Raw genomic sequence first — 24,554 nt, 5'->3', positions numbered from 1 at the left:
ATAGATCACAGGTGTAGAGTTCCAATGCTCTATAGAGATTAAATGCCCTAGACATGGGAGTGCAGGCTTTTAAAAATATGAGGGCATTGGGAAAAACTCTGAGATACATATCTCGGGCATGTTTTAATTGCCTCCTCTGATTTACTGGAACTTCAGGGATGGCAGTGCCCATGGGGATTAAAATCCCTAGGCATTCAAAAGAGACTGTGGTGGGGCATAGGGTAGTTAGTTTAGCAATGGAAGAACACCCCAGAACTAGAGTTAACCTGCATGAAGACTGGAGTCAAATGAACAGGAAACCCAATTTTGGGATGCTAAAATGAGATATTGGGATGTTAGATCTCATCTAATACAAGGAATTCAAGTCATGTGCTTAATCATAACTTGGCTCATATCAAACCATTTCTACCTTTGTCTTCCCAAGTTATGGAGACACTTTCAACTATAGGTGACTCTACATTTATCCTCATGGACATACCTGTAAAATGCACACTTAATAATAAGGTAATGTTTAAGCTAAATTGTATAATTAAGAAAAAGCTTGTTTTCCTCTTTAATACTGTCTGGTCAAAATATAAGCTAAAAATAGAGATACATAGCCAATAATTGGGATTCTTGGCCCCATAATACTACCTCACAGCTTGACCTCTTCTCTAGGGAGCAAAAGAAATGGTCAGAATTTTCTTATGTACATGCCTTTCTGGCATGATACCAATGCTTTTCTCATTGAAAGAGTACTGGACTATTTATACACCTGTTCTCTCAAAAACAGGTGGACAATTGATATAGTGGAAGGTTCACTACTAGGTGGTCCTCTACCAGCCCAAGTTCAACAAGTCCCAATACTGGGACCATCCTCAAAGGGTAGTAGATCCTCATCTGCACACTTAAAACCTGATTCTTCTTTACTTCCCTGTAATTGGCACACCGATAGTGCTCTTTACATTACAGTTCTTTTTATATATCCTTTACAACGTCATAAATTTTTCTATCAATTCACAAATCCTCTTCATAAGCAGTTCTACATACCTCTCTCAGAGGCATGCACCATTATCTCCAACTGTTCTCAATGTACACAAACCCCTCATTATTTTCCTTTTTTACAGTTAATTCACATGGACTTCGAGCTAATAAACTTTGACAAATAGATGTTACTCACTGTCCATTGCTTAAGCTTTCTCTTACCTACATGTCGTCACTGATACAATATTCTGGCTATATTTGCATCACCCCCGCCTCACTGGTGAATCTACTTGCTATATTATCAAATACCTGCTCATGACAATGGCTGTCATGGGTAAAGCTAGTCAATTACAAACTGATAATGCTCCCACATTCACTTCAACTGACTTTTCCAGCTTCTGTCATTTATAAGATATCAAACTAATACATGGCATTCCTTATAATGCTGCTGGCCAAGCTATTGTAAAACAACACATCACACTCTTAAAACTCTTTTACATAAACAATTGGAAAAAGGGGGAAACACCCCAGGATAAATTAATCAAATGATGTCTGTTCTTTTATTTACACTTAATCATTTATCTTACTCTTTGAGCAATTTTGAGGTATCTGAAGCCCAAGTGAGTAACCATTACCTCCCTCCACAGGATGTACCGTGCCCATTAATGTATTATAAGGAACCCCTTGATCCAACTTGGAAAGGATGAGAACCACCACTAACATGAGGGAGGGGGCATGCCTCTGTTCTGGCTCCCACAGGACCTGTGTGGATTCCTGCTCATTGTGCTCACCTTGCACAACATCATGAGTTGGCTCCAAGGCATTCAGAACCAGATCCCTCAGTTCCACCTCAAGTTGGAGGAAGGAGAGACAACAACTCAGCATTGGAGACTTCCTCACCCTGAGATACCATAGTTATTTTGGGAGACATCAAGTCATTAGCTGCTTCAGCTCAGCAATTGCTTCAACACAAACATCAAGAAGAAACCCCTGAGACTCTCCTGATAGCCATAATGATTCAATTGACTAAGGACTCATCACTGTTACTGTGTTGCCCTATGTTCGCCAAATTTCACTTGGTTAAAACAATTGTTCTTGCATGGTTGCCTTGTCATGGCTTCATGGATCCTGATATGCTGCTTCCTTCAATGCATCCCATCTTTGATCAATACTTGTGAAGACTGTAATCCCTGCTTCAAAAAATCATATTACAAATAAACACTGATAAAACAAGAAAAAGGGGAAATGTAGTGAACATAGCTTCTGCCAAAGCACTATCAGTGAGGACATAACCTTTTAGACACAGGGTGTGGCAGCAGAACTGACTAAGGGTAATAGATAACCCAATTATCAAGAAGAGCATTGAGTTCTCACAGAAACTATGGCTCCCACAAGGACCTGCAGCTGCTTTCCCAGATTTGCTTATCTGGCAAGTCAAGTCATGAGGTGCCCCACCAATGTCTTGACAATCATGTTCTTAAGATTGTCAAGTAATGATGCAAGTAATCTTAGAGTTAAATGAACACTTGCATGCACTGTACAAATGGCTGATATAATCTTTGTCAATAAAGGAAGCATGTTGAGGCAGCACTGATCATTCCCAATGTGCTCTTCAGAGGAAGAGTTCCTTTGTCCTATCTCTCCTTTCACTTGCTACAGACCATCACTCCATGATATCCACTTTCCAATGGTTGAGTTCCCATTTACTAGTTAGTAGCCCAACTGGTGTTACTCATGGTGGGCCCCTTTACCAACCAAGAGCAGGTATGACTGTCCTCTGGGAAAAGTAGCAAATAGGGATTCTGGGACAAATTAGAACACATACCACTTTCACAATGCCTGATTCGAGTCAATGTAAACAAAAGCTAGGAAAGATTTCAGAGGGCCCCACTAACTTCATCAAAGAGTTTCAGGCCCTAACTTATACTTTGACCTAATTTTGGCTGGCATACATGTTATTTTATCTACTTGTTGCAGCACTATAGAGAAGCCGTGTCTCTGGCCTGACGTTCAAACCTGTACTAATTCTCTGGCTGTTATTCAGCCTGGGTATATGTGTAAAGCATTTCACATAACCATTATTTTCACTTGAATGGAATCATCAGAAAGGACATGAGGATTTACAGCCATGAGACTATATAGTTTCATGCCAACTGGTGGGGATGAGAAAATGTGTTATAAAACCTGTAAGTTTTAGATAATTATACAGGTAACACAGGAGAAGGAAGGAATCCAGCCTTGTTCCAGTCAAAGCTGCTAGTAGCATAAAGAGATATACTACTATAGATCCTGACACATCTAAGTGACAGGTCCTACTTGGTACTCATTGCATCTGTCAGCAACAGATAATACAAGAACTCTTCAAAAGCTAGTCATGGAACCCAGAACCCCATCAGTGGAATGGTTGAAATAGCATTCCAAGTGTTTTATATTAGGGATATGGTTGAGGAGGAAAGGGTATCACAAGGTGGAGAGCATTCTAGGAAGCAGGCTCATAGAATGACAATGGCTATCAACACCACTTGGCAACCTCAGACTTGGCACAGGGGTCATTATGCTAGGGCAACAAAATGTTTTAGATGTAGAAAGTCATGCCATCATCACAAGGAGTGTTTCTCTGTGAGGGAAGCCACCAGTTCACTGTAAGAGGGAGTCTCTCCTCTGAAGGGAACAAGGGACCCTACTTAATTCATGGTCTTGTGTGAAGACTGATGGGGTCTGGGGATTCTCAAGGGTATCTCGAGGAAATAAATGTCTTATGTCAGTACCCAAGGGTGATTATTGACATTGCAGATAAGATTATTAACTTCCTAATTGACACTGGATCTACTCACTGTATACCAACCTCCCATGTAGGACACCTATCTTTTTTTTAAAGATCTCATTTATTTATTTGAGATATAGAGTTACAGAGAGAGGGAGAGACAGAGAGAAATGTCTTCCGTCTGCTGGTTACTCCACAAATGACTGCGATTACTGAAGCTGGGTCAATCTGAAGCCAGGAACCAGGAGCTTCTTCCAGGTCTCCCACATGAGGGGAGGGGCCCAATCACTTGGGTCATCCTGAACTGCCTTTACAGGCCATTAGCAGAGAGCTGGATCAGAAAGGGTGCAGCTAGGACATGAACTGGTGCCTATATGGAATGCTAGTGTCACAGGCAGAGGCTTAGCTTACTAAGCCACAGTGCTGGGTGCAGGGCACCTATCTTATTGTGGGAGTTGATGGAAAACCTTTCTCTCAAAGATGCATCTTGCCTTTAGTGTGTCAAGTAGAGGATATTATTGTCTCTCACTAGGTTTTGATGATGTTTGACTTTTCCAAGTCTTTCGTATGGATTTGATATCAACCCTGGGTGCTTCTCTCAAATTAATTTCTCCTAAGTTTAGGTCATTTGATATGATGTTAATGAACACTGAGGCAGAACCCATGTTGAATGATCTTACTACTTACATGGAAGATAGAGTGGATCTTCAAGTCTTAGAAAAGTGAATACCTGCAGAGGCTATACATACTATGTTCTTCTGAGTCTTCTTGAAGGAAAATACTATATTTCCTCATAAGCATAGTATCCAAAGAATCAGAAGCTAGATGGGACTGAAACCTTTAGATCGTAAGTTTCTCAAACATCGAGTCTTGATTCCATATCAGTCTCCCTATAATATCCCAATTCTGACAATTTTAAAACCAAATGGGGAATATAGAATGGTTCAATACCTCAGATCTAAAAATGAGGCAGGTAGTCATCCCACTTCATTCGTTTATGCCAAATCCTTATACTACATTAACCCAGATATCTGAAGGCAACTCATGGCACACAGTCTTAGATATAAAAGATGTTTTCTTGTGCTGTTCATTGTCGCTCCCCTGCCTCACGGAGGAGTGACACCGGACACTGTTTTCTTTCCCCGGCCCTTCCCGGATTTGCTGCTGCTCCCCCGCCTCCACGGAGGAGCGGCACCCCCGCCGCTCCCCTGCTTTCACGGAGGAGTGGAACCAAGGAGCTCTCCAACCAACTCTCTCAGGGGTCCCCGCATGTTGTCTCTCTCTCTCTCTTTTATAGTCCTCTCCCACCAATCCGTGCTCTGCTGCCCACGTGCTGAGCACGCCACTTTCTTCCAAACAGGGGTTGGGTCAGGAATCAGCTAATTAACGAAGCAGCTGTGTAAGATTTGTTTACTCTCTCTCAGTGCCATATGATGGGAGATCAGATGCATAGAGTTAGTCTTAATAGTCTCAGTGGTCTAGTCTAGTCTCGGTAGTCTCAGTACTTATTTCGCCATGTTGCGGGAGACAGGCCCTGCTCCCCACAGTTCATTGACCTCAGAGTCCCAAGAATTGCTTCTTTTTGAAAGAACTGATCTATCCTCAATTATAGCTCAGAAGAATTCTTGGACAGTACTTCCTAAATGCTTAGAAAGTAGTCTTCATTTGTTTGATAATGTTCTTGCAAAGGAACTGACACATCTCCATGTGAAAGTTGGAGCCATTCCACAATATGTAGAAGATATTATCATTTGCAGTCCCTCCTAAGAGGACACAGATGAAAATATCATCAAGGTCTTAAATTTTTTTTTAGGAAAGCAGTGATAAAGTGTTTCCCTCAATGAAACCTCAAATTTCTAAGCAACAAACAAACAAACCGAAACCAACTAAGGATATATTTTCACTCCAAGAAATTATACTCTTCTGTTTAAGATGAAGGAAACTATACTAAATATGGAGCCAACAAAGACAAAGAAGCAGCTAAGAGCTTTCCTGGGAATGGCAGACTTTTGGAGGATATGGATTTCAGGATATGGGTTGACAGCCAAATCCTTATGTTAGGCTTTAAAAGGTGCTGACACAGCCACTTAACTGAACAGCAGGGCAGCAGGATGTTTCCAAAGGGCTAAAGAGCTCTTACAGTGGATGTTCCCTGGATCTCATCACAGGAGCAGGGTAAGTTGGAACTGTGGAGAAAGGAACATCCCTCCCTGCTGCCCACAAATTCTCTCAAGGGCTAGCAACTTGCAATCAAGGATTTGGGGATCAGCCCCAGATTAGTGTCCCAACTTGGGGTCTCTCCCACCCCCATATGCTACCAGCAGCTCTTCTTATAATAATTTTCATCTTTATCTTGGTCTTTGGCTCTTTCCCAGGTGCTGAAATTTCTTGACTTAATGCTTTATTTTATTTGTTTACTTTATTAAGTCTGTCTGAGTCAAGGTCTCTCTTTGTTGCTCCGAAAGCTCCTACAGGCTCCAATCCATTGCTTCCACCTCTTTCCCAGAAAAATGGGAGGTGGAGTGTTTGGCCTTGGGCTGGATTCCATCACAGCTGCTCTTGAACTTCCTTTCTCTGTTTTTTCCCCCGAAGTGTGTTGGAAGCTTTACTTTTCTCAAATTTCTATCTGCAATTCAAAATTTTTTCTGTCCACAATGCAATGAGAATGTCGGATCTCAGAGCAATTATCTGGGTGTATCTCTAATTCACTTTTGCCTCATCTAAGACAACAAACAAACCCTATTTTTGGATCTCAGCCTGTGGGAGTGTGGCATTTTTTCTGCACACAAGGCACTTAAGAAAGGCCCACTCTGAGGTCCAGCTACTATCTGGCTGTGTCCCCTCTTGGAAATCTCAGAAACCTTTCTGAGCCCATAAAATGCTTTCTCTGCATTGCTCTGTGAACCTTCTTTTCCAGCCCAGTCATGAGAGGAGGGGAGTCACCAGCCCATGAGGCTGTAACCACAAAATGCCACATCCTTGCGACTAGCCACCCCCAAATTCCACCCTCTGATCCATCGTGGCCTGAAAGGAATCCCATAAACTATGCCAGTGAATTTCCAGGTATGAGCACCCAGGACAAGCAGATGCAAATTATAAGTCAGAGAGTAAATCAGAGCCATTTGTGGATTTATTTCTCCTTTACTCACAGTGGTGATGAAAAATGCACAAGTAACAGCCATTTGCCCCAACCCCAAAGGTGGTAGGGACATGAGATACCTGCTTTTGTTTCCATGTTGGTGGTCAGAACACACACACAGAGACCTCTGCGCACATCGACACATAGTGCTGCAGGTGTATTTCTATGTTTGTCTATCTAGGGAATCACATACTGACATCATAACTGATGGTTTTTCTCTTTGAAGTTCCCTTTCTGGCTTAGTGAAATGTTGCTCCTTCAGGCTATACACATGGAGTGTTTTAGTTGGAGTCACAGACTTCTAATGTAAGGCAAGAGTCCAGAACGACACCAACTTGGACTTGGTAGATACACTTATCTAATTTTCAGTCTCTTCACCAGATAAGAGGAATTTTAAAATTAACTTAATGCCTAACAAGAGGACACCTTAGAAAATATCAGACTGATTTGTGAAACTAACTTAAGGTAAATCTCAGTGTATGCCAAGTCCTCAATCCAGCTACTCTGTTACAATCTGAAGGCCCTGAAGAGTTAACTTATTCTTGTGTAGATGTACTCTAGTAGGTCTGGCCTGTTAGAGGAATATCTGGAAAATTCAGATGCCAAATGGTTACTGATTCCAGCAGTTTTATAAAGGGAGGATTAGAAAGTCAGCCTATGCCATAGTGGATCATACTCAGGTGGCATATGTTCCAGCTATTGCATATAATACTTCACTTCAAAAGCCTGAATTTATAGCTTTGGTTAGGGCATTACTATTAGGAAAAGGCTGAAAAGTTAGTATTTACACAAGCTCCTAATATTCTTTCCTATTTTACCTGAACATTCAGCAATTTGGATAACAAGAGGCTTACTGACGGCAAAGAGCCCCTTCATTAAATACGGGAAAGAAATTTTAGCTGTCCTTTGAGCAGTACTGGAAACTCTGGAAGTAGCCACCATATATTATAAGAGGACATCATAAAGAAGATAGTCAGGTAAGCAAAAGAAATGTACTAGCAAGTAAAGCAGCACAAAGAACTGTTTCTGGGAAGGTTTTAGAAACTGCTCTAAATGCCTCAGCTTCTAGAGGTACTTTACCAACTTTGATGTAGAATGGGCTTAGCAATCAGGTTATGCTAAATATGCCATTGAGTGGTAGATGATACGTCATAGGATCATACTCCCAAAGACTTCTCAGTGTAAAACTATTAAGGAAATTCATGACTCTACCCATATGGAAAGAGTAGCCAAATACAAATAGTTTTTGTTTTTTGGGGTATTTTGAGGGAAATGACTGCATAATGTTATAAGAAAAGTAATACAGAGGTGTATCCTCTGTTTATAAAGTAACCTTATTGGACACATCAAGCCATTCCCATTACTCACTCCTATACAAAGGAGATGATCATACCCAAGTGAAGACTGGTGAATGCATTTCACTAACATGCCCTTAGCAAATAATTACAAATATCTGCTAGTCCTAACTCATACTTTCACAGGATGGATAGAAGATTTTTCAATCCAAATATACAGGGCACAAGATGTGTCTAAATCCTAGCTAAAAGAAATGATCCATTGCTTTGGCCTTCCATAGTCACTGCAAAGTGACATTGTGTGCCTCTTTTTGGTCTAAGTCAACTCAGCAGATTGTCACCGCTCTAGGGATCTCTTGTCATCCCCATGCCTCTTGGAGAGCTCAGTGGTCAGGGAAAGTTGGAAAAGCTAGTCGTAGCCCTAAAAAATCCTAAGCTCTGTCAAGCAATCTCAGAATCCTGGATTAAGCTATTTCTTGCTGCCCTCCTCAGGAAGAGACTAGCACCTATGGCTGCTTTAAAACTTAGTCCATATGAAACACTATGTGAAATACCCTTTCTCATTTCTGACATCCTGTTTGATTCAGAAACTCAAGACCAGGAAGAGCTTATTATCAATCTAGGTGAGGTACAAAAGGTTCTGTTGGAGTATGGTAATAGTATTCTCCCAGTGCCAAATCCCAAAAGTCATGAACGTCCTACCTCCCCAGGAGACAAAGCTTTGTTAAAAATTGTAAGAAGGATCTCCATCTGACAAATTGCATCATAAATGAAAGATTCCCTACTGGGTGGTACTAAACACTCCTACTGCAGTTAAATTACAGGGCATTCCAAGTTGCCTACATTTGAAAAATTAAATTTTTCCTGTTGAGTCTTCATGGGTACATACAAAGGGTAAGTCTGCCTTCTGTTCTGAGTCAATTAAAGATTTCAAATATCTCTTCAAACACAAGAAGATAAATAAAACCTTTGCTTTAGTCATGTCAAGGCTGCTAGGTAGCCCTTTATGGCAGACACATTTTACTGTCTCTTCTGATCCTCTCAGGATGCTGCTATTGGTGGGAAAAATACCTGGTGAGTTCTTCAGCTGTAATAGGAGGAAATCCTGCCTTGCTTCATGAAGTCATTTTATGGAACTTGTCAGTTGCCTGGGGCAGCATAATCCACACTTCAGGTCAGCTTTTACAGCAAGTACTCAACCCTGTGGATACCTCAGCTAAGTTAATCATGAATCGCCAACTAGCTCTAAAATATATCCTGGTAGAGCAGGTGGAGCATGTACATTTATTCTTGAAATCTTTTACATTTACTTTAACAGCAGTATGTTCACTGAAAGAGACACTGCAAACCTTTTTATCTAGGCTAAATGATTTTATAACCTGACCAAGAAAAGTCAATCAGCTTCTACTGTTTGGGAAATAATAGACTATGGTCTTCCTTTTCTTACAGGGATCCCACTTTAAGATTAGTTTTTTCCCCAGTTATGCTCATTCTGATTCACTATTTTCTTTCTTTCAGAGTTTGAAAGCCTCTAGAATTAATGTTAAGTATGCAGGGGCCACAAACTTTGGCAATCACTGATGAAAATCTCTGACTCATGAGATGGATCCATTAGGTGAGGTAAGTAGAAATTTCCATACATAGGATAGGCAGGACCCATGACCCTTATCTGCAGGAAGGAGATACAGAAGATGCATCATCATACCCAGCACCCTTCCAAGATTTATGAACATAAACCTCTAGAAGGAAATGATACGGCACAAATAGGCGGGTAATTATTTTAGCTGTTCATCATGCGAACTTGGACCTCTTACTTGTCAGTGAAAACTTCTTCTTTTCCAGGATAATCTGCTTCTTCCAGAAATAAGGAGGGATGCCATGAAAATATGGAAATTAATCTCCAGGTGGAACTTGAAAAGATATGAGAAAATTCCCAGGTGGCTTAACATCTGTAGAAAAACCAACCCTACCTATTAAAAGGGACTAATATCCAGGGGAGGTTCTCCCTTTTGCAACACAGATCATAGCTGAAGATGCAAAACAGATGCCCTCTCTCTTTCCTCTACCACTCTCTCCTCCATTTGAGAAATCTTCTAGTATACTCATAATGTGTCTTCAATTTCTTACCTTTTGAGTAAATTTTGCTATCACTTTGTTTACCATATACATGTCTGCACTTGGAATGCTTGCAATTCTATGATACCAGAACCTGGGAAAAGTTAATACTCCATGTGTCCACATGGCTGTAATATATAGAGAAGTTTGATTAAGTTAATCAGGCATTTCAAACAGCCATTGAAACAAGAAAATTACTTTGAATTCCTCTGCACCCTGCACAGTCTTGTCTAGTCTGTTATACTAGATTATCCCTGGCTCTGCTGATTGTATTCATTGTGTCTGCTTATTTTGTCATTTTAAATCACTCTCTTAATTAGAAAAATCAGTCCAATATTATATTACTTCATAGACTGAAATCATCTTAACAATTTAATCCTCTTGTCCTAAACAGCACTCTAGCCTCAGAATCAACCCTTAAGGCATTTGGATCCAGCTAAAAAGCCCATGAGAGTATTTCAGGCATGAAAAGCCAAGACACCGTGGCAAAAAAAAAAAAAAAAAAAAAAAGACCTAAATGAAAGATCTCTGTGAGTGAGATCCCAGCGGAAAGAACGGGCCGTCAAAGAAGGAGTTACCTTTCTCTGAAGGGAGGAGAGAACTTCCACTTTGACTATGGCCTTGTCTAAATAAGCCCAGAGTTTGTGAACTCAAGAGGCTTCCATAGCCTTGACAGCTCATGACAAGAGCTTCGGGTGATTACTGACATCATAAATAAGCATGTCAATTGTTAAATCAGCGACAGGAGACACTGCCCACTTACTCCCCATGTAGGATCTCTGTACTAGGTAAATTAATGGTATAACTAGTACTCAAACAGTGCTTTATACTTTGTGTTTCTGTGTGGGTGCAAACTGTTGAGATCTTTACTTAGTTTATACTAAATTGGTCTTCTGTATATAAAGATAATTGAAAATGAACCTTGATGTGAATGGAAGAGGAGAGGGAGTGTGAGATGGGATGGTTGCAGGTGGGAGGGAGGTTATGGGGGGAAAAAGCCGCTATAGTCCAAAAGTTGTACTTGGAAATTTATATTTATTAAATAAATTAAAAAAAATAAAAAATAAACAAATATTAATCTTCAATACTCTTATTTTAATGCATAGATTTCAAAATATTTTACATCAAAATAAGCTTATCTTTCCATGAACTTCTTGAAGTACTCTTTTTTAAAGATTTATTTTTTTGAAAGGAATAGTTATAAAGACATATGGAAGAACAGACAGAGAGAGAGATTGTTCATCTGCTGGTTTACTCCCCAAATGGTCACAATGGTCTGGACTTTGCCAGACCAAAGTCAGGAAGTAGGAGCTTCACCTGGTCTTCCACATGGCTAGCAGGTGCTCAAGTACTTGGGTCATCTTCTGCTGCTTTGCAAGGTGTATTATCATTGAGCTGAATTGGAAGAGGAGCAGCCAGGTTTCGAACCAGAGCTTGTATGGGAACCAGCATTGCAAGCAGAAGCTTAAATTGCTGCATCACAACAGCAGTCTGTTGAAGTACTCTTATACAGATGTTACTCTTCTTAACAAAAATATATGGATTTATTAAGTTTTTTTTTTTTTTTTTTTTTTTTTTTTTTTTACTGTGGCAGGACATTTGGACATTTGGTCTCATGGTTAAGATGCTACTTGAATTACCTGCATCCCATATCAGAGTTCTGGGATTCAGTTCTAACTCTGTTTCCAATTCTAGATTCATACTAATAACAGTGCTGAGGACTGACTTTGTTGGATCCATAGTGTCTATATGGGAGACCTGGATTATATTATCTGTTTTTGCATTTAGCCTCACTAAGCCCTGAATATTATGGGCATTTGGGGAGTAGACTAGCAAATAGAGTATCTCTTTCTCAATTTCTCTCTCTCACTCTCTTTCACTCTTGCTATATTTCATTTTCTCTCTCTGTCTCTCTGAATTTCATACTATATAAATATTTTAAATAATCTAGTATCCTAGTATTCATATCTGTGCAAGTGTAACACTCATAAATTTAAATATTGCTTTTTAAATATTTATTCATTTATTTATTTGAAAATCAGAGTTACAGAGAGATCAGGAGAGAGAGGAAGAGAGAAAGATAGAGAGAATCTTCATTATGCTGCTTACTCCCCAGATGGCTGCACTATTAAGATGATAAACATGCCAAATACTTACTTTATTGTGTTTCAAATGCTGTTCTTCTAAGTTTTCCTGCATTTCACCCAATGACAGTTTCTCAAATTAAAGAATGACCTGTATCATAGGTAGAGCCATTAGTGTGGCAGGCTGTGAATCACTTGATGCTTTAATAATGCAAAATTTCTTCAATTATGTTATACTGCTTGGTATAAACAGTGTGCATTGAAAGATTTTTTCTGTATATATTGCTATATTATCTTTTGTATACTTTGTATATTTCTCCCAATCTGAAAGAAAAAATAGAGGATCTAAAGTACTTTCCCTACTATTTTCTTCTAATAATAACATCAAAGCAATATAACAAAATAAAATAATATTGAGAAATTACAAAAGAAAACCAGCGTCTGTGTATGTTCTTGGAGGATTTTAGTCTGTAGTTTCCTTTTTGCCTTGTGTTTTTGATAGGTTTTTGTATCAGAGTAACACTGGACTCATAAAAGTATTTGACATAATTTAGTCTCCTCCAAATTTTTGGAATAGTTTGAGAAAGATTGAAATTTATTCTTCTCTAAATGTTATGTACAGCTTAGTTGTAAAGCCATTAGCTCCCAGACATATTTTATAGGAGACTTTTAATTATTGCTTCAATTTTTTTGTTATTAGTCCAATTAGATTATCTTAGCTACCGATAGGTATACAGGAATCTATTTCTTGCAATATTTTCCAATTTTTTTAGCATTTATTTACTTTTGATAGTTTTTTATGATCTTTTTCATTTCTATTGTATCAGATATAATCTCACCTTTTGTATCTCTAGTTTTTTTCTGAGTTTTTCCTTGTTCTATATAAAGACTCATTTACTTTTTTTAGAAAACAACTTTTCATTTTTTATCTATTGTATTGTCTTATTTGACTTAATATCATTTTTTTTTCTGCCCTGACTTTTACTATTTTTGTCTCTTATAATGGGGTTTGGTTTATTTCCCTTGCTTGTCTAAGTCTTTGATGTACATTGTTAAAATATTAATCTGAATCTTTTATTTTTTAAATGAATGCATTTATTGTTATAATGATCTCTATCAATACTGTTTTTGCTGTATCCCACAGATTTTTATATTCTGTGTTTTAATTTTCATTTGTTCTGAGGATTTTTTTAATTTTCCTTTTAATATCTTGAATAATCCATTGGTCATTCAGAACCATGTCATTCAGTTTCATTGTATTTTTAAATTTTCTATTGTCCTTATCATTCCTTTGTGGTATTAAAAGGAACATGACATGGTTTCACTTTTACAAAAAGCATTATAATTTTATTTTTATCCTAATATGTGGAATATCCTGAAAAACATGTATTCTGTACCCATTTGATGAAATTTTCTGTAAATGTTTTTAGACCCATTATTCTATAGTATGGTTCAATTCTAAAATAATTTTGTTGATTTTCTGTCTGGATGATTGCTTCATTGATGACAGTGTGTCACTGATTTCTGCAACTATTATTCTGTTGGAGTCCATGTTTCATTCCAGATCCAGTATTTGCTTCCTGTATATGAGTAATCTAGTGTTGGGCACATATATATTTAAAACTACTCTATCTTATTGCTGAATCCATCCATCTACTTATTACTTTAAGATTTTATTTAAAGTCTTATTTTATTGGAGTATGGCTATTCCTTTCTTCTGCCATTTACTGTCAGTCCCTGTGTATCTTATGTGAGTGAGTTTCTTTAAGGCAGCAAATTGTTTGGTGTTATTTTCCTAGACATTTGATCAATCTATATCTTTTTTAAGGTTTATTTATTTATTTAAAAGGCAGAGTTACAGAAGCAGAGAGAGAGAGAGAGAGAGGCCTTCCATCCTCTGATTCACTCCCCTAATTACAGAAATGGCCAGAGCTGCACCGATCCAAAGCCAGGAGCTTCTTCCAGGTCTCCCACATTGGTGCAGTGACCCAAGCACTTGGGCCATATTTACTGCATTCCCAGACCGTAGCCAAGAGCTGGATCGGAGGTGGAGCAGCCAGGAATTGAACCTGTGTCCATATGGGATGTTGGTACTGCAGGCAGCAGCTTTACCCTCTAAGCCACAACATAGGCCCCAGTCTATATCTTGTTGAATGAGGAATTTAATCCATTTACATTCACAATTACTATTGACAGATAAGAACTAAACTGTCATTTTTTTGATTGCTTACTGATTGTTTCATGTTCTTTGTTTCTTTCTCCCTCTACTAGTATTTAACATTGTGTTTTTGTGGTATTCTTTCATTATAACGTTTGATTTTCTTTTCATTCTCTTTCGTGTATCAACTCTGTTGTGTGTCAGCTCTGGATTTTCTACTGTCACTTGCTTTCATGATTTTTTTCAAGATTTATTTATTTATTTATTTGAAAGGCAGAGTTACAGAGAGGCAGAAGCAGAGAGAGAAAGGGAGGTCTTCCATCCACTGGTTCACTCTCCAATTGGTTGCAACATCAGGAGTTGCGCCAATCCAAAGCCAGGAACCAGCAGCTTATTCTAGGTTTCCCATGCAGGTGCAGGGACAGAAGGACTTGGGTCATCTTCTACTGCCTTCCCAGGCCATAAAAGAGAGCTGGATTGGAAGTGGCACTGCTGGGATTCGAACTGGCACCCACATGGATGCCAGCACTGCAGGCTGTGGCTTTACCCACTACACTACGCCCATCAACAGTAGACTGGATAAAGAAATTATGAGACATGTACTCTATAGAATACTATACAGCATTAAAAAAAAAGAAATTTGGTCATTTGCAACAAAATGGAGGAATCTGGAAAACAGCATGCTGAGTGAAATAAGCCAGTCCCAAAGGGAAAAATATCATATGTTCTCCCTGATCGGTGATAACTAACTGAGCACCTAAAAGGAAACCTGTTAAAGTGAAATGGACACTATCAGAAACAATGTCTTAATCAGCTCTTGTCCTGTAGAGGAACAACTTACTACTTTATTCCTTTTAATATTCTTTTGTTCTACTTAATGCCAGTGGTTGAACTCTTTAATTAACACATAATTATTCTTAGGTGTTTAAATTTAACTGACAAGTGATTCCTGTAAAATATAAGAATGGGAATAAGAGGGGAAGATGTACAGTTTGGCACATGCTCACTCAGATTTACCCCTAATGGTAGAGCTAGAAACGTGCCAGGAGATTATAATTCAATCACATCAAGGTGGCATGTACCAATGCCATTTTACTTGTTAAAGTGATCAGTTTAACTTCATAATTGATCAAAAAGATAGGATTAATTGTAAAAAGAATTACATAAAACCAATATCTGCAAATAATAATAATTATAGAATTAAAAAGGAGAGGAAAATCCTACATTGGATGATGGATACACAGCAGGCTCATGGAATGACAAATGCCCTAAAGAGCACTGTGGTCTCAGAATCAGCCCTTAAGTCATTCAGATCCAACTAAAAAGGCTATGAGAGTTTCACAGACATGGAGAGCCAAGACACTGTGAGAAAAAAAATGACCTAAATGAAAGATCTCTGTGAGTGAGATCCCAGCGGAAAGAACAGACCATCAAAGGAGGTACCTTTCTCTAAAGGGAAGAGGAGAACTTCCACTTTGACTATGGCCTTGTCTAACTAAGATCTGAGCTGGCGAACTCAAGAGGATTCCCTAGCCTTGGCAGCTCATGACAAGAGTCTCGGGTGATTACTGACATCATAAATAAGAATGTCAATTTTTGGCCGGTGCTGCGGCTCAATAGGCTAATCCTCCACCTGTGGCGCCAGCACCCCGGGTTCTAGTCCCAGTAGGGGCACTGGATTCTGTCCCAGTTGCTCCTCTTCTAGTCCAGCTCTCTGCTGTGGCCCAGGAAAGCAGTGGAGGATGGCCCAAGTGCTTGGGCCCTTCACCTGCATCTGAGACCAGGAGAAGCACCTGGTTCCTGGCTTCGGATCAGCGCCATGCACCTTTTTCTCTGTCTCTCTCACTGTTCACTCTGTCAAAAAAAAAAAAAAAAAAAGAGTGTCAAAGTGGAAGTTCTCTTCTCCCTTCAGAGAAAGTTACCTCCTTCTTTGATGGGCCCTGTTCTTTCCATTGGGATCTCACTCTCAGAGATCTTTCATTTAGTGTTTTTGTTGTTGTTGTTGTTTTTTTGTTTTAGTTTTTTTTTTTTTTTTTTTTTTTTTTGCCAGAGTGTCCAGGCGTTGCATGCCTAAGATACTCTCATGGGCTCTTCAGCCAGATCTGAATGCCTTAAGGGTTGATTCTGAGGCCAGAGTGCTATTTAGGACATCTGCCATTCTATGAATCTGCTATGTATCCCGCTTCCCATGATGGATCATTCTCTCCCTTTTTGATTCTATCAGTTAGTATTAGCAGACACTAGTCTTGTTTGTGTGATCCCTTTGACTCTTAATCCTATCATTATGATCAATTGTGAACAGAAATTGATCACTTGGACTAGTGAGATGGCATTGGTACATGCCACCTTGATGGGATTGTATTGGAATCCCCTGGTACATTTCTAACTCCACCATTTGGGGCAAGTCCGATTGAGCATGTCCCAAATTGTACATCTCCTCCCTCTCTTATTCCCACTCTTATTTTTAACAGGGAACACTTTTCAGTTAAATTTAAGCACCTAAGAATAATTGTGTGATGATTACAGAGTTCAACCAATAGTATTAACTAGAACAAAAAAATACTAAAATGGATAAAGTATTACATTGTACATCTACAGTCAGGACAAGGGCTGATCAAGTCTCTGTTTCTCATAGTGTCCATTTCACTTCAACAGGTTTCCCCTTTGGTGCTCAGTTAGTTGTCACTGATCAGGGAGAGCATATGATATTTGTCCCTTTGGTACTGGCTTAATTCACTCTCATAATGTTTTCCAGATTCCTCCTTCTTATTGCAAATGACCGGGTTTCATTGTTTTTGACTGCTGTATAGTATTCTATAGAGTACATGTCCCATAATTTCTTTATCCAGTCTACTGTTGATGGGCATTTGGGTTGGTTCCAGGTCTTAGCTATTTTGAATTGAGCTGCAGTAAACATTAAGGTGCAGACAGCTTTTTTTGTTTGCCAATTTCATTTCCTTTGGGTAAATTCCAAGGAGTGGGATGGCTGGGTTGAATGGTAGGGTTATATTCAGGTTTCTGAGGAATCTCCAGACTGGCCTCCATAGTGGCTTAACCAGTTTGCATTCCCACCAACAGTGGGTTAGTGTCCCTTTTTCCCCACACCTTCACCAGCATCTGTGGTTGGTAGATTTCTGAATGTGAGCCCTTTCTGAATAAGATTGAAGTCGACGAACTCAAAAGGCTTCCATATCCTTGGCAACTCATGACTAGAGCCTAGGAAGATTACTGACACCATAAACAAGAATGTCAAATTGTTAAGTCAACAGCAGGAGTCACTGTGTACTTACTCCTCATGTGGGATCTGTGCTTAGTGTGTTGTCCAATGTGAAGTAATGCTATAACTAGTACTGAAACAGTATTTTACACTTTGTGTTTCTGTGTGGACGCAAACTGATGAAATCTTTACTTAATATATACTAAATCAATCTTCTGTATATAAAGATAATTGAAAATGAATCTTGATGTGAATGGAATAGGAGAGGGAGTGGGAGATGTGAGGGGTGGAGTGGGAGGGAAGTTATGGGGGGAAAGCTATTGTAATGCATGAACTGTACTCTGGAAATTTATATTTACTAAATAAAAGTTAAAAAAATAAACATAAAAATAAAAATTTAAGAAAGAGGGAAAAAAAGTGTCAATTGTTAAATCAACAACAGGAGTCACTGTGCACCTGGTCCCCATTTAGATCCTCTGTCTTTAATATGTTGTACTGTACAAATTAACTGTAAAACTACTACTTAGATAGTACTCTGTATGTCTGTGTGGGTGGAAACTGTTGAAATCTTTACTTAGTATATACTAAATTGATCTTCTGTGTATAAAGATAATTGAAAATGAATCTTGATGAAGAAAGGGATTGGAGAGGGAGTGGGAGATGTTATGGTTGCAGGTGGGAGGGAGGTTATTGGGGGAAAAGTCACAACAATGCAAAAGTTGTACTTTGGAAATTTATGTTTGTTAAATAAAAGTTGAAAAAAAAAACAATGACATTATTTATAGAATTAGTGAAAACAAAACTAAGAATCACATGAAATCCCAACAGTCACAAAATGGCTAAAGCCATTCTGAGGAGGGTGAAATTTGGATGCAATGTAATACCTGAAATGAAAGCATGCTACAATGCTATAGTAATTAATTAAAACACCATGATACTGAACTCCCGAATTCATCCACAATACACACTTTTAACAGATTTTTAAAATATTTATTTGTTTATTTGTAAAGCAGGACGACAGAGCAAGATAGAGACACATTTTCCATGTGAAGGTTCACTCCTAGGATGCCTGCAAAACCAGGTTAGGGGCAGGCTAAAACTGAGTCAGGAACTCCATCTGGTCTCCCAACTGAGTGGCAGGAATTCAAGCAGTGGGTCCATCATCTGCTTCCTGGGAGCTCCCTTCATGTTAGCAGGAAGATGAATTGGATGAATGGAATAACCAGGACCTGAACAGGTGAATCTGATATAGGATTAAGGCATCTCAGGCAGGGTTCATCTTATGCACAACATTGCCTGCCCCTTTTCATTCATAAAATTTTTCAAAAAGGTGCATAGTACATACATTGAAGAAAAAAGTTTTTCAGTAATTGGTTCTGACAAACTGCATTTTTGTATTTTCAAAATGAAATATTATATCTGTTTCATGACATAGAAAAGTGAACTTAGGATATATCAAAGACCAAATAAAATACCTGAAACTATGAAATTGATAGATGAAAAGAGGGCAATACTTCAGTACACTGATGTATGCAACGACGTTTTGGATGTCTCCAAAAGTGCAGGCGGCAAAAGGAAAATAAGACAAATGTGATTACACCAAATTCAAAAGCTTCTGTACAGCACAGATAACAATTAACAATGTGAAGAGGGTCCCGGCGGCGTGGCTCACTTGATTAATCCTCCGCCTGCCGCACCGGCATCCCATATGGGCGCCAGTTTCTAGTTCTGGTTGCTCCTCTTCCAGTTCAGCTCTATGCTGTGGCCCTGGAGGGCAGTGGAGGATGGCCCAAGTGCTTGGGCCCCTGCACCTGCATGGGAGACCAGGAGGAGGCACCTGGCTCCTGGCTTCAGACAGACGTAGCTCTGTCAGTAGAGGCCATTTTGGGGGAGAACCAACAGAGAGAAGACCTTTCTCTCCATCTCTCTCTCTCTCTCTCACTGTCTAACTCTATCTGTCAAATAAATAAATAAATACAAATAAATAAAACAATGTGAAGAGACTCCCTAATAGAATTGGAGAAAATAGTTGCAGGCTATTTATTTGAGAAAGACTGATATCCAGAATAGTTCAGTAATTCAAACTTGACAACAGCAACAAAAATAATCAATCCAGTAAAGAAATAGACAAATGGCCTAAATAAACAGTTCTCAAAAGAACTAATATAGAGTCAACAATTACATGTTTAAATTCTCAAAATCATTAGCATTCTGGGAAATGTAAATCAAAATCACAATGAGATATCACCTTGCTCTTGTCACAGTGGCTATTATCAAAAAGAGAGTAACCAATGTTCATGAGATGTGGAGAAAGGGGAATTCTTTTAACTAGAAATACAACTATGATGTGATCTAACAATCATAATTTCATATATGTATTCAGAGACATGAAGTAATTATATCAAAGTGATGCATCCTTTATCATGTTTATTGCTGTATTATTCACAATACCTAAGACATGAAAACAACCAAGGTGTCCATCATCAAATGAAGCATTAAAAATGTAGCTAATATACACAAAATATTATTTTATTAGGCCATAAACCATAAAATCTGGTCATTTTTTGCAAAATTAATGAAACTGGAGAAAATCATGTTAAAGGAATCATGACAAACACTAGTAGACAAATACCACAATTTTCCCTCATATATGGAAATTTTAAAATCCCATCTATAAGATGGTGTCATGTGTTTTGTTTGTTCATTATTAACCTATTTAATAAATAGTTGTTTAAATCTTAAAAAATGCTGAATCTGAAAACAGGATAATAATTACTAAAGTCTAGGGGGAAAATGGGAGTAGGGATAGAGGTAGTTTGTGTAACATGTTCCAAATCAAAGGTAAATTGAAGGAATAAATGCCTACTGTAATACAGGTTACTGGGATGACCATAAAGCACAAGTACCAATTGTATATCTTTTATAAGATTTATTTGCTTCTTTTTACAGGGAGAGTTAGACAGTGAGAGAGAAGGACAGAGAGAAATGTCTTCCTTCTGTTGGTTCACCCCCCAAATGGCCTCTATTGCCAGCGGACTTGCCGATCTGAAGCCAGGAGCCAGGTGCTTCCTCTTGGTCTCCCATGCAGGTGCAGGGCCCAAGCACTTGGGCCATCCTCCACTGCCCTCCCGGGCCACCGCAGAGAGCTGGACTGGAGGAGGGGCAACCGGGACAGAATCCAGCATCCCAACTGGGACTAGAACCTGGGGTGCCGGCACCACAGGCCTAGGATTAGCTTAGTGAACTGCAGCACCGGCCCCAATTGTGTATCTTATACATAAGAAGAAACACCTCCAAGGTTCCACTCAAAAATTAATGTCAAAAAGTGGAATAATTGACTATCCTGGTTTGATCAATACACATTATATACAGATATTGAAATGTCACACTACTGCAATTAAATATGTATGATAATAAAAATCTTGAAAAATTTAACTTATTACAATGTTTCTTATTTATATTATTTACTTTACTTTTCTGCATATAAATGCATACAAACAACATTTTTTAAAAGATTTTTATTTATTTATTTGACAGGATGAGCTACAGACAGTGAGAGAGAGAGAGAGAGAGACAGAGAGAAAGATCTTCCTTCCATCCCTTCACTCCCCAAGTGGCCACAATGGCCGGAACTCCTCGGATCAGGAGCCATAAGCCAGGTGCTTCCTCCGGGTCTCCCATATGGGTACAGGGGCCCAAGCACTTGGACCATTCTCCACTGCCCTCCAGGGCCACAGCAGAGAGCTGGACTGGAAGAGGAGCAACCGGACCTAGAACCCGGGGCCCACATGGGATGCCGACACTGCAGGCGGAGGATTAACCCAGTGCTCCACGGTGCCGGCCCCCTTTATCTATCTATCTATCTATCTATCTATCTATCTACCTACCTATCTATCTATCTATCTATCTATTTACCTATCTATCTATTCATTTGACATGAAGAGCTACAGACAGTGAGAGAGAGAGAGAGAGAGAGAGAGAGAGAGAGAGAAAGGTCCCAAAACAACACTTTTGAATGTATCTCTTACCTTACACACACACACACACACACATACCCACATACCCACATACATACTCCTCAACATATCATGGAGTTATTCCAAATAAACCACTCATAAATAGAGAATATCATTTAAGTCAACAATGAATTTAATTCACCTAACCTACTGAAAATCATAGCTTCACTTACATTAGCCTATTGTTAGGCATAATAATCTAACAAAGCCTATTTCATAATGAAATTATTTTATTACATACTCTACTGAAAGTGAAACACAACAATTGTATAGACAAGTTTAAGTTAAACCATTGTAAATCAGATACAGGATATGCACTTATATCTTATAGTGGTTCTGTGTTTATATGGTAGATACAGAGATGGTATCAATTATTAATTTCTCTCTTGTCATGTCATATTCACATTATACCAGATTTCTCCCTGACTCTAATTTGTGAAGGGATAGATGAATTGCCTGACACAGGTTACATACACGAACTAAGTATTTTTATTTAACATAACTGAACCACAATTATTTTTTATTTCATTTGTTTGTTTGAAAGGTAGAGTGACACAAAGAGAGAAAGAGATGGATGGAAAAAGAGAGATCTTATGTCAGCTAGTTCAATCCCCAAATGCCTACAGCAGTTAAAGTTGGGCAAGGTCAAAGGTGGGATCCAGGCATTCAATCCAGGTGTCTCTAGGGCTGGCAAGAATTCAACCAGTTGAGTCATAATCTACTGCCTCCCAGGTGTGTGTTAGCCAGAAGGTGGAGTCAGGAGTATTACCAGGATTCAGCCAAGGCTACTCTGATGTGGGATGGATGCATCCCAAGTGGCCTCTTAACTGCTGTACCAAATACCCACCTTCAAGATAACTAAAGTTGGAATAAGAAATTCAATCACTTTCTAAATATGAAATGAATGACTTGGAGATCCTCTATAAAGTATTTTCATCGAAAAAAAAAAAAAAAAAAAAAAAAAAAACCTCTATCTATACTAAATCAGCACCAGAAAAACTCCCTAACACTGGAGGTGCTTTCGTATGTATTGATGTAGCCAATACAGTCAATCATACTAACTGTTGTCTTTGACATTTTTATTTTTCAATGTCACTACTCATTAATGATCTGATGTTGTTACTGTCATTTGATGACTTTCTATTGTCATTTTTCTTCACAAACTTGTTATTTCTAATTGCTATTTTATGCCACTCTTTAATTCATCAGCTGCGAATGTCTCACATAATTGACTCTATTGTTTAAATGATGTAAGAAAAAATAGGGTTTAATTTATCATTTATCTTCTTAATTCTGATGGAAGAAAGCTTAATTTGGTTGTTCCATTTTCTATATGGAAAATGTAAGAACCTATTTTCTGTATTCTATTCTGATTTCTGCCTCTGAAGCCATCTTATACTGTGACCTTTAAAAATATTCTTCGAGGTCTTTGTAAATACTAATAGGTATGCTGACACTTGTGTATTGTGAACCTTTAATTTATGTTCTTCCTTATGTTTTAACTTGTAACATTTCACATAACAATTTTTAATAATTAAATCATAACTGAGATGTCATATTTTTATACATATATTATATATTAATCAAGGATTGAAAAAAAGAATTCAAAGAATAAGCGATAATATGGAAGAGTATGCCAGGGATATATATGTGAATTTCAAGTTTACTGGGGCCAGCATTTGGCACAGTAGATTAAGCCTCCACCTTATACACTAGCACCCCATGGGTTCAAGTCCAGGCTGCTATGCATCTGATACAGCTCCCTATTAATGTGCTTGGGAAGGCAGTGGAAGACAGCCCAAATGCTTGGTCCTCTGCCACCCATGTAAGATATCTGGATGGAGTTACAGGCTCCTAGTGTTCAGCTTGACTCAGTCCTGTCTTTGCAGCTATTTGGAGAGTGAACACATGGATGGAAGATCTCTCTCTCTCTCTCTCTCTTTCTCTCTCCCCCCTCTCTAAAGATATTTCCTTCCTCGCTCCCTCCAATTTCTCTCACCTTCCCTTCTGTGATCTTTTAGCTTATGATATATAATTTTTGTTATATATTTATTTTTATAAATTTTATTTAGATAAGCTGAACAAATTTCATGTATTTCATATAAACAGATTTAGGATCATAGCAATACTTCCCACCCTACCCTCCCTCACGTGATCCCACTCTCCCACATCCTTCTTTTCTTATTCTTTCTTTTAATTTATACAATTACATGCTTTCAGCTAATTTTATAATCATAAACTCAATCCTCCACTAAGTAGATAATTCAACAAATAGAAGAAAAAAAAAAAAACACTGTTTCTCAACAGTAGAGACAAGGGCTCTAAAAATAATCAAATCTTAAAAAGTCAATTTTGTCCACGTACATCACATTTCTTTGTAATATGTTATTTACCACCAATCAGGGCAAACATGTTATTTTTTTCTTCTGGGGACTGGCTTATCTCATTAACTATGGTGTCCAGTTGCATCAATTTTGTTGCAAAAGACAGAATTTCATTGCTTTTCTTTTTGGTTGAGCAGTATTTCATGCTATATACACACACACATATGTATATGTAAGAGAGAGAGAGACAGAGAGAAAGGTCTTCCTTCCATTGGTTCACTCCTCAAATGGCTGCTATGGCCAGTGCTGTGATCCAAAGCCAGGAACCAGGTGCTTCTTCCTGGTCTCCCATGCGGGTGTAGGCGCCCAAGCACTTGCACCGTCATTCGAATTCTAGTCCCATTCTAGATCTCTCTACTGACAGGGCTAGGGACAATATCATCCAGGATATCTAATTCTAAAACTGGGTAGAAACATTT

The sequence above is a fragment of the Oryctolagus cuniculus genome, chromosome 4, assembly GCF_964237555.1.
Source record: "Oryctolagus cuniculus chromosome 4, mOryCun1.1, whole genome shotgun sequence".
Classification (NCBI taxonomy): domain Eukaryota; kingdom Metazoa; phylum Chordata; class Mammalia; order Lagomorpha; family Leporidae; genus Oryctolagus; species Oryctolagus cuniculus.
The sequence above is the reverse complement of the archived record's forward strand: the minus strand, read 5'-3'. Positions refer to the sequence as shown.